Source organism: Podarcis gaigeae (genome assembly GCF_964106915.1).
Source record: "Podarcis gaigeae genome assembly, chromosome: 2".
NCBI classification, from domain to species: domain Eukaryota; kingdom Metazoa; phylum Chordata; class Lepidosauria; order Squamata; family Lacertidae; genus Podarcis; species Podarcis gaigeae.
The window spans coordinates 54,111,709-54,122,741 of NC_139679.1; positions in this window are offsets into that span (position 1 = coordinate 54,111,709).

Consider the following 11,033-nt stretch of genomic DNA (forward strand, 5'->3'; position numbering starts at 1 on the left):
GCATTATATACTTCCCATACTTGATACACTTTCTATGAGTTTTTACCATCAAAAAAGAAAGAACCCAAATCTATTAAGGCTCTGCCATCTTTTCCTAAGCTAGAGTTCACAAGCTGGTCATGTTGATGATTTTCAGCCTCTACAATAATTCTTTTTAGATGATTGAATGAGTTGGTAGGGTTCCCTTGTCCCCTCTGGCATATTCTCCTGGTGCCTCCCACATTCGCGGAAACAAACAAAATAAGCTTACAAGGGGCTGCCGCTGAGGTGATCTAGGGAAAAAACAAACAAATCAAGATTCCTGACAAGATTTGAAATTTATCTGTCTCCCTGGAGAGACATGCCCAGGAATAGAAAGTGTGTGTGTGTGTGTGTTATCTAATGGTGAGAAGAAGTGGCTTTCAAAAGGGAGGCAATTTTCAGTGATAATTTGTTAGTGAGTACTGATGGCTTGCGTATTTTTATAAAGCTTTCTGGTTGTTCTCATGGCTCTCATCTGCAGTCCAGCTACCTGTTGAATGCATAAAATAGTACATCTAGTGCAACCAAGGGCCCCTCCACATGACTTATTTTTTGAGCATTCGTCCCAATTTGCTTGCACAAATATTTAAATAGAGGTTACATAAGGTTCAGTCTTCATCTAGCATTCATTTGTGGGGAGGCTGGAAGATAAAGAGCATTCATCCTATATTCATCTTGATTTGATTCTGGGGTGTTTACACATATTTCCATTCGCCAGTCATTCACCCTACACTTTTCAATGCATTTTCCTGACACATTCCTAACAGCAAAAAGTCTTTTATAGTGGATTTGTTTGGCTACTGGTTGGACACTGCGAAAACAGGATGCTGAAAAAGAAGGGCCTTTGGCTAAATCCACCAGGGCTCTTCTTTGTTCTTTTTCTACTAGGGCAACACAGAGCATTTGTCTACTTTAATTGTGCAAACTTAAATTTCGTGGTATGCACTTGAATCTTTCCTGCAAAATACTGACAGTCTGGTGGCCCCTTTAGTAAATGGGCAAGCTCATATGGGAAAAGGCAGTTTTTTTAGGCATGCTGGTCCTAAGCTACATAGAGGCTTTTGAGATGATAACTGCCCTGAAGCAGCAGTCCAAATAAAGGGGTGGGAGGCAGGCCCAGGACTGTCCAAGGCAGCTTCATGTTGGAATGATGTCAGAACCTTGGACAGCAACCAGAGTGCTTTGATTTGGGACCACAGGCAGGAATCCTGTAGCTGGAAAAATAAAAAGAGCAAGTTGTCTTACTGCAATTATAAGAGATTTAGAGTCTTGCCTGAGGGATCAAGGTTGAAGTTTTACCTTCAAGGTGCCAGTTAAAGAAGTCATTCCCTGCTACATGGTGGGGTTTTGGGCTGTGAGGACTTGGTCTGAAGAAGCTCTGGAGGGCTTTCTTGATCAGTAGTCCATCTCTCAGATTCCATAGGCAAAGATGCTTCCTCGGGGTTCAAGATGCAGAATGTAGTCTACTTGGAGTGGTCCAGAAAATGGGGTCATCTCCTCATCAGAGCTACTACTGCTTACTACTGCCTCGGAAGTGAAGAATTTAGGGATTGAAAATATGACAATAACTGGCACATTGAGCTTTGCCTAGAAGTGAATCAAAAGCCCTGTTGCCTGAGCCCTAACAGGCATATTTCTGTGTTGCTTGGGTTAAGCTTCAAGACCCATGCATTGTAGCTTTGCTACAAGAATGGAATTTCTTTCCAAAGGGAACTTATAACATCCAGGTCTGACTCCTTTGTGATTATTGTAAGATATTATTGGGGGGGGGGTAGTTTCCAGTCCTTAGGGCTGAACTGGCAATGGGAAAAGGTTGAGTTGCATTTTTTCTCTCGTATTTTAGAAGGTATATCTCTTCATTTTTGTCTATTCTTTGTCCTCCAAACTGTGAAGGGTCTACCACAGGCATCCTCAACCTGTGGTCCTCCAGTGGTTTTGGCCTACAATTCCCATGAACGCTAGCTAACAGGACCAGTGGTCAGGGATGATGGGAACTGCAGTTCAAAACATCTGGAGGGCCAAAGGTTTGGGATGCCTGGTCTACCATGTGTGCATGCTTCTGCTTGAGCATGTGTGTCCATCAAGTACTTATGATGAGTTTCCAGATATTCAGATCATGAATAACTATAGAGAGAAAATAATTATAGTTGCTAAAATTTCAGTGCACATTTCCAGGTAAACATTGCAGGAGAAAAGAAGTTTAAGAACATTATTGCCCAAAACAAACTGGGCAAGACTAGCTGTCAACAATTAAATTTGGACTCCTGCAGCTACTAGTAATGTAATTTAACTCCATTTTTAAAAAGAGAGTCATACTTTTTCCTGCAAATGTCTTAACTGGCAAATTTACAACATCATCATATATATTTTTCAAAGCTGGCTAGATGAAAGGCCAAATGTAGTCAAACACTTGGCTCCAGTCTTCTTGCAAAACTCTCTAAAATGTGAATCTTCAGCAGCCAGATTGTTACTTTCAGAAATGTCAAATAAGACTGACAATTTTCTGAATGGATGCTTTTATATGTGACAAAGAATCTTTTCTGCAGAAAATAATACCAGGAGACGGTTATAATGAAGTGCCCAGTGCTGTTGTGGAAGAATCAATACAAGTAGAAGGGTTATCAAGTATGTATTGTGAAGAGGCTACACTGATATCTAGGAGCAGATGATTTACTAAAGGGCAATAATCCAAATAAGAGGGAAATTGGTTACAAATAAAATAACCAAATAAAAGCATTAACCCTTGTTGTTTGGTTTCCTGATTGCAGAGGTGTTGTAGGTGCTAAGGGTCTACTTAAGAAAATGTGTTGTCCTAATGTGTCTTGAGGAAGTTATTGTAAAATCCCTTTTAAAGAAGTCATCAACTGATTTTAATAACCACTGGCCAAATTTACCACAAGGTTTATGAAACTGCAGTCCTATATAGCAGCATTTCCCAACCTGGTGTCTTCCAATTGTTTTGGATGACATAGAAAGTGGTCAGGTATTAGAGATAAAGTCTAAGCCTCAGGAGGAAATCAAATTGATGAAGCCTGCTATACACACTTATCTAGAACCTCCACTGAACTCAGAGGCAATGGAGTAATGGCACTGCCCTCAGAAGTTCAGGAGGTGGCAGCTCAGGAGAGAGCATTTTCTGTGACAGCCTCAAAATTGAGAAAAATTCTCCTCAAAGAGATGTGTCTGGCATCTTCATTATGTAGTTTCCATGGCATGATGAAGATGTACTTCTTTACTATGACTTTTGACACACACACAAACACATTCATGCACACATGCACACACATTCTATCATCTATCATCTATCTATCTATCTATCTATCATCTATCTATCTATATCTATCTATCATCTATCTATCTATCTATCTATCTAACTATCTATATCTATCTATATCTATCTATCTATCTATCTATCTATCTATCTATCTATACCTATCATCTATCTATCATCTATCTATCTATCTATCATCTATCTATCTATCATCTATCTATCTATCTATCTATCTATCTATCTATCTATCTATCTATCTATCTATTATCTATCTATCCAGGCAAGTCTTTTGACTTTATTGTAGTTTGTTTTTTTTATGGAAGGAGGGATTTATTTTATTTTTTTCCAAAAAAATTATTAGTTTTCACAATATTATAAACAAACCAACAAACACACAAAACAAACAAACATAAATCATAGCCTTCTTGAAAATTACAGTTATTAACTTTGTTAAGTGACTTCCTCACTTCTCCTTGGTTGAATTTCATTGCATGTCCTTTTAACGGTTTTCCAAATCCCAATTTTTATGAAATTTAACTTAAACATTAACATCCTTACATCTTCACCTTATGGAATTAAACATATTAATTCATCACTTAACATAAATAAAATCCTAAGCCCATTAAGTATCTGCAAGCTGTTTTCAGTTAGTTTAACTTAGCAAATTTAACTAAATAATCATTAAATTTATTCCACTCTTCCTGATACTCCTCCTCCTTCTGGTCGCGGACTCTTCCGGTTAGGTCGGCTAGCTCCAAAAAATCCATCATCTTCATCTGCCATTCTTCTATTGTTGGTAATTCTTGGGTTTTCCACTTTTAAGCTAGACTTTATTGTAGTTTTAAATTGCTGCAACCCGCTTTGGAACTTTGTGGTGAATGAAAGGTAAGAAATTGAAAATGATCATCATCACTTTTTGAGCAGACATCCACTGAGCAGACATTCATAGGATTCCCCTGTGAACCTGTAATAGCAACCACAGAGGGTATTGGATATAGTTAATTATTCAGATCCAATTTGATTTCCAGACTGGTTTTTCAACCTTGTTTTGGTTGCCTTGATAGATTATCTGTGCTAGGGGACAGAGAGGAAGAGTGGGACTCTGCAACTTCTTCTCAATCTGTCAGTTTGATTTATCAACCGCAATCTCCTTCTGGGCTTCCTGGCAAGAATGAGATTTGGAAGGCAAAGCCTTCCTGATAACTCTTTCACAAATGGTCTGCTTGCAGGTGGTTGTTCTACCCCATGGCCTTTGGATTATATGATAAGGATTATAGTAATAATTATAGAAATATCCAGGAAGGTTAAAGCCCATTTACAAGAAAAAGAAATATATAAATATTTCCTCTGCACCCAAAACATTTCCTCTTTTGGCTGATGGAGAATTTCTGTAGTAGCAAACAATCAAAGCAGATATTTTAACTGTCAACAGGAGAGCTCATGAAATCCCACAAAATCCTCAGACTAAGCCATGCATAGATGATATGTGTAGAGACTGAAAGTATATGTCAGGAAGAGCAGAGGGAGATAATGAAAGAGGGGCTGGTAATCTGACTCTTGCACGTCTTATCATTTTTGGCTTTCTACCACTGCCCCCACTTACTTTCATTTTATTTTTGCCCTGCCACATCACTTTATTCTTATACCTTACTTGAAAAGCTTCAGTACAACTGCCCCTGTGGATGCCTCCATCCTGGGTATATCTACATACTATCCAATATGCACAAAGTGTGCCATTGCTGCAGTACCCAATGTATAGTTAAGGCAATATATTCCAAAAAGCCAGTGACAGTTGATTATGGTCAGCAATGTACGTGAATCTTTCTTGATTTATGAAGGCTGCAAACCTATACCTTTCTACCTGGCAGTAATCCCCACTGAATTCAGTTGAACTTACTTGTCACTAGGATTGTGCTGTAAGATTGGCTTCCTGGCCACTATTACCCTATCTCTTGGAGCTATGGATGGCAGTGAGTTGACTGAAGGCTTTTCCAACTTCTGTGAAAGTAAGTGGACTCAAACATTGAGTAATATTTACACAGTGGCCTTGCCTGGTACTGTGGGTATATCACTGCTGATTTTCTTCATTTGGAGAAAGAAAGAAAGAAAATACTATGAATGTATTTATTAATTCAATAAAATTATCTGGGTAGCATTGAAAATTACATGAATTATCACATTCTTCTTCACATTTTTGTATTAGGTGAGTGTTTAAGTCCAAGGTAGGCAACTTGGCAGGCTCCAGTTTGCTGGACTGCAACTCCCTTCAGCCTCAGCCAGCATAGCCAATGGTCAAGGATGGAGGAAATCATAGTCTGGTAACATTTGGAGGGTGCCATGTTAGCTACTTCTAATTTAAGTCATGGCACACAAATATCTAGACAGTTAGGCTTATTCCTCTTACCCCCTCATTCTAACCTACATGAGATATTCTGAGGATGTTGAGAATTTCCCAAAGCTTCATAGACTCATGCAAAATGTGTAGATGCATGTAATTATAAATGTAAAGCTGTCCAGTTTTAAAATCATGCTTAGCAGATGTTTTATTCTCCACAACATCTCCAGCTGCTTTCCGATACGTAGTATCTGTAACAGCCCGAAGGCATTAGACATGAAAGTAATGTAGTTAGCATCTTCTGTCAGTTGATTGATGAAAGGCACTTTTAACAGCGCCTGCCATTTTTACAGAAAATTAAACTGTGCTTAAATTATCCCCAAAAAGCCTCTTACATAAAATATATGTGGAAGGCTTCAGCAAAGGAACGATATAAGAACTGAACTGACTTGATGTAGTTTAGCAAGATTGGTCACACTTAGTCGTGGTGGAATAATATCATCCACGTGCTCTGATTCCCAGAATTCACCCTGCTATTGTATGGGAGATTAACTAGGCAACGTTTTTACTCGGCTTTCATCCTGATTTGCTTGTGATTGTTTGACTGTGCCCAATCTTTAAAGAGCATAAGCTCTGATTTGTTTATAGGGTAGTTTTATATGTTGATGAGTGTACATCCAACATTCTTTCTGATTTGCTTGTCAGGTGCTTATACTTCTTCCTGCTAAACATTACATCACTTTCCAAACTGTATAAAGTCCATTTAAAAAAAAAAAGTGGATTTGTTGCGCTAGGGTGACAGAGCACTTTAAATCCACATCAACTGTGCAAAGCTAAAGTTCCAGTATGCATTTGAAAGCCTCTCACAAAATACCAGCAGCCTGGAGCCACCCCATGTTCCTTTTTAACTAGGACTAAAAAGAGGAGGCATAGATTCTAGCACAACATTAAATCATTCAAACTGGAGTGGGCACAAAGTTTCACATTTTCAAATTGAATTTCAGAACTGGGTGTCAAGAATCTGACCTCATCATTTCAAATACTTATAGGTCTCTGAGTGAAGCCATTACTATGAAATATGTCACAGCAATTTTCCTGAACAGAAGCACCCTGTGTTTTGCCTACCCACAAGAGACAGCCATCCCAATGGCCAGGGATTCACTTCTAGAGTCCAGCTCTAAATCAGTGGCATGAGGCTCTCTGTCATCATGATAATATCATGAGAAAAAATGAGAAAAACATAGGGACAGATTCAATTAGTGTCTTCTGCTAGTGGAAGCCTATGCAAAGACTTCCACTAGCACAATGGACATCTCCTTCCCCCCCCTGCCTCTCCTCCCCTTTATGACACACACACACACCCCTAAATCAGCTGGGGGGGGGGGTCCAGAAGAACCCCCAGAACAGTGCACAGGGGGAATAGACGGGACATTCTATAAGACAAGTATAAATGTTTGTGATGATGACATGTTTGGAAAAGTGTGACATTGAATTCCTGCTACAGCATCGTATATAGGGGAAGCTGCATATGGGGTGGTATTCAACTAAGTTTTACACAGAGTAAAATTTAGTGGGCATTACTTTAATTAATGTTCATTAATTTTAATTCTATTGCAAATAAAACTTAGCTGAATACCATCCATAGTTTCTTCCTATTTACACAATAACTATTTTGTACCTTCTTGTATTTGGCACATTCATTCAGAAGGTGTCTTGTATTAAACTAATGCACACCAAACTGATACACACCATGTTGTTCACTGTCCTTTTTGGACAGCAAATTGTGCTTTCAATATCTACCTCAACTTCATTATTACTATTCCCATTTGGTGAGGGTCTGACTTGGAACTACACATTTTACTTGTCACCTAACAAAATATTTCTGTGCACCTTCATAAATGTCATACTTATTTTTTTCTAGTGACCTGCTGAAGTCTGTATATTAGCCAAAGAAAAATGATGTGGAGGTGGTAAAGACCAGTAGCAATGTAAGATTTATATTTTCAACTGTTCTCTTTACTCACTTTTAGCTACTCTCTTTGTCTGATGCACTAATTCCTTTTTGAAAAATAACTGGCATTTTTCACACTAAAAACTTGGCAGGTTTTGGATGAAGCTAGCTGATGGCCACAAAGGACAATTTTTGCAAGAATCATGGAATCATATTTCAGTTAAGTCAACAGGAAGGAACAAATATTTCTGTATTTATTTATTTTTAAAGCACTTATACAAGCTGACAGGCTAAACCAAAAATTGCGAAAAGATGTACAGATACTCCTGATCTCCATGAACTGCTTGCATCTTGCTAGAAATATGAAGATGCCAGGATTGAACCTGGGACCTGCTGCATTCAAAGCAGCGATGATGCTTCTCCCAACAGAGGCAGGCAATGAAGCAGAGCTGGGAGATGAGCAAATACGGATGTGATAATCCCACATAGTGCATTTTTCTCCGCTACACGTTATTTGGGAGACACAACTGATGACTCCAAGGCATATCCTTGTAACATGTCCCATGCGACTTATTATGGGATTCATATTGTAATGGATCAACTTGATATATGTGTGTATGTGAGTGCATGCGTGTGCAACATTGGATACATTATGGGTTGGAACCAGACTTGCCCTTCAAAGTATGAAAGGTTGAAAAGATTCCTTCCATTCAAAGCAGCAACCCTGACCCAACAAATGATAGACCAATTTTGCCAATGTCCCTTCCTGTTGCAGACCCTCCTGCACCTCACAGACTTCAGTGGGCCCCCAAACTCTCTGAAACAGCCTTTCAGGAGGTAAAATTATCTCCCTTCCCTTCTGCCTGCAGGGGCATCCTATGATTGTAACTCCACCCACAGCTGACCTGGATTCCTCCTTATATAAAACTGTATTGATTATAACAGGTTTTCAAATAACAAAAATTACCCATTGAATAGCATTGTTAAGTATCAACCACTATCAGGTACCATACTAAAGTATTGGATATAAAAATTTCAACAGATCTTTGATGTTAAAATTCATTAGACAAGCTTGTAAGGAAGGTGTATTTGCTTGCCCTGCAGTTAAAATATATACTTAAATATATTTTAAGCCTATAGAAGATTTTGGAAAGTTTTCTTCCTTGAAACATGCATTTAAGCAGCTGTTCGAAGTGGGGAAAAGAGTTTGCCCAATTACTTTTATATTCATGAACTTCCTCAGTTTAATGCATGGGAGGCTGACCTGACAGGCAATTTTTTATTTGCTTTTCCGATGGTTGAGCCTGCTTCTGAAAAGCAGAAGCACTGATCTAAATTTCAAACATTCAGCAATCAATTCTGATTTTAGTTTACTTTAGGCAAAGTAATTGCAGTAGCTCTCACTGCAATTTGAGCGTAGGCTTCCTTGGCTCTCCGTCACCACACATTCCTTCACACAATTTCAACTGATCAGGATATATAATGGGTCAGATGACAGCATCTGTACTGTCTTTAGATAAGCTGAAGTTGTGATGAAGTCAAAGCAACAATTGCCACCCTTTTATTAGCTAGTGCATAAACAATATTGGAACAGTTAAAAAAACACACACTAGGACCAACAGGTGCTCACCAGTTTGCAGAATGACTAATCTATTGTTGTAAGGCCAGGACAGTAGTTGTTTTGAAATGGTTGAAAATGAACATCAGGTACAAATGTCTGGATTACAATGATCTACTCCAGGGTTAGTCAATGTGGGACCCTCCAGATGTCGGTGGGCTCCAGCGCTTTTCATCCTTCACAACTGGTCATGCTGGCTGGGGCTGATAAAAGTTGTATTCCAAAACAACTGTTGGCTGCCCCAGATCTATTTATGTATTTTAATTTCATTTAATGTTATTTCTATCCTGCCTTTCTCCCAAGCTGCAATTCAAGGGGGCTTACAACATTTAAAGGCATTTAAAAATAGGTAGTAAAGGCACCAGGGAAGCCTCTGTAGGTAGAGCATTCTGCAAGCAGGGAGCCACCACAGAAAAGACCGGTTCTCATGTTGCCGCCCTCTGGACCTATTGTGGAGGAGGTGCAAGAAGAAGGACCTCACATGATGATCTCAGGGTCCAGGTTGGTTCATATATATGGCAAAATTGCTTGCAAAAATGTGTATATAGTGCATAGAATAGTGTGTTTATTAGGAGAAAATCACACCAAAATGCTGAAGAATTATAAGGACTTTAAAAATAAAAAATGCAAATGACTGCAGAATTGTGGAGAACTGATTGGGAAAATGAAAACTGGCAGAACCTGAAATTGACAGATTAACCCATACGTAACTCTGAGTTTCACTTATGGGATCTCTGGATCCAACACATCATTTTTAATTGTGCTATGGTGGCTTCTGAGCATATTAATTTACTATAGAATTTTGAACGCAGTCCTGCTGAGCAAGTCAACATACATTGTACCAAAGTCTGTTGGTTGTTGCAGTATGCAATCAGTTGTTCACTGTATGAAAAGGTGACATCACATGTTATCACCTCCACACCTTAGCATCTTCTCCATTTCATTAGGCTGCCTATGAGAGATATCTACAAGTCCCTGCATGTCTAGTGATTAGTTATTTTCTCAACTGCAAAGCAAAATCCATAAAATCTTACTCAAATGTGTATTCTCTATGTCTTTATAATAGGGGTTGCTGGGTTGTTATTTTCATTCTGCAAAACTTTTCTAAGAGTTGCTGTTATCCTTGAAGAAAAACATCACGAGGAGGCATCCTACTGGTGATCTATTTTCAAGGAGACTTTTAAAATAAATCTGATGCGGCTTTTAAAAATAATAATAATCCATAATACTAATGGTTAGCTGTCTTCTCATTAGCTTAAGTGTCTGCTTTGGGAGGAGGCACAATTTGTTTGATGACACATGCATATTTATGAGACAGATTGCAATGAATATTTCGAAATGGGATGCAACCTGATATGCTTATTATACTAAATGAAGGAATAACTTTACCTCTCATTTTCACAAAAGGTTGGGTACTGAGGGGTAACATGACATTACAAGGGTGTTTGGCTTGCATGCACATTCCTGCGTCATCCAAACTTTGAGAGTTTGCATAATCGGACAAATACCTGAATAAACCTTTATTCTCTCTACGTTCTATTCCACTGAGTTCTTGTAGAGGCTGGGAGGTTTGCAGGAGGCCTCTTTCCTTTAGGGTACAAACCTCAGAACTCCCCTAAGTCTACTGATACCACCCTCTTATTTGTGGGTGCTGTTCTGACTCTGGACTTCTGCTGTGTCACAGCCTCTCCCTACTCACTAAGCCTTGTGCTACCTCTTCTGCTTCCAACACCTCCTTCTCCCAGTTGGCTCCTTCTTCTTCCTCTGACGACTCATTGTTGTCCCACCACAAATTCCCTGGCTCTGAGCGTCCTTCCCCTGGAGGTTCCCCAGCTGG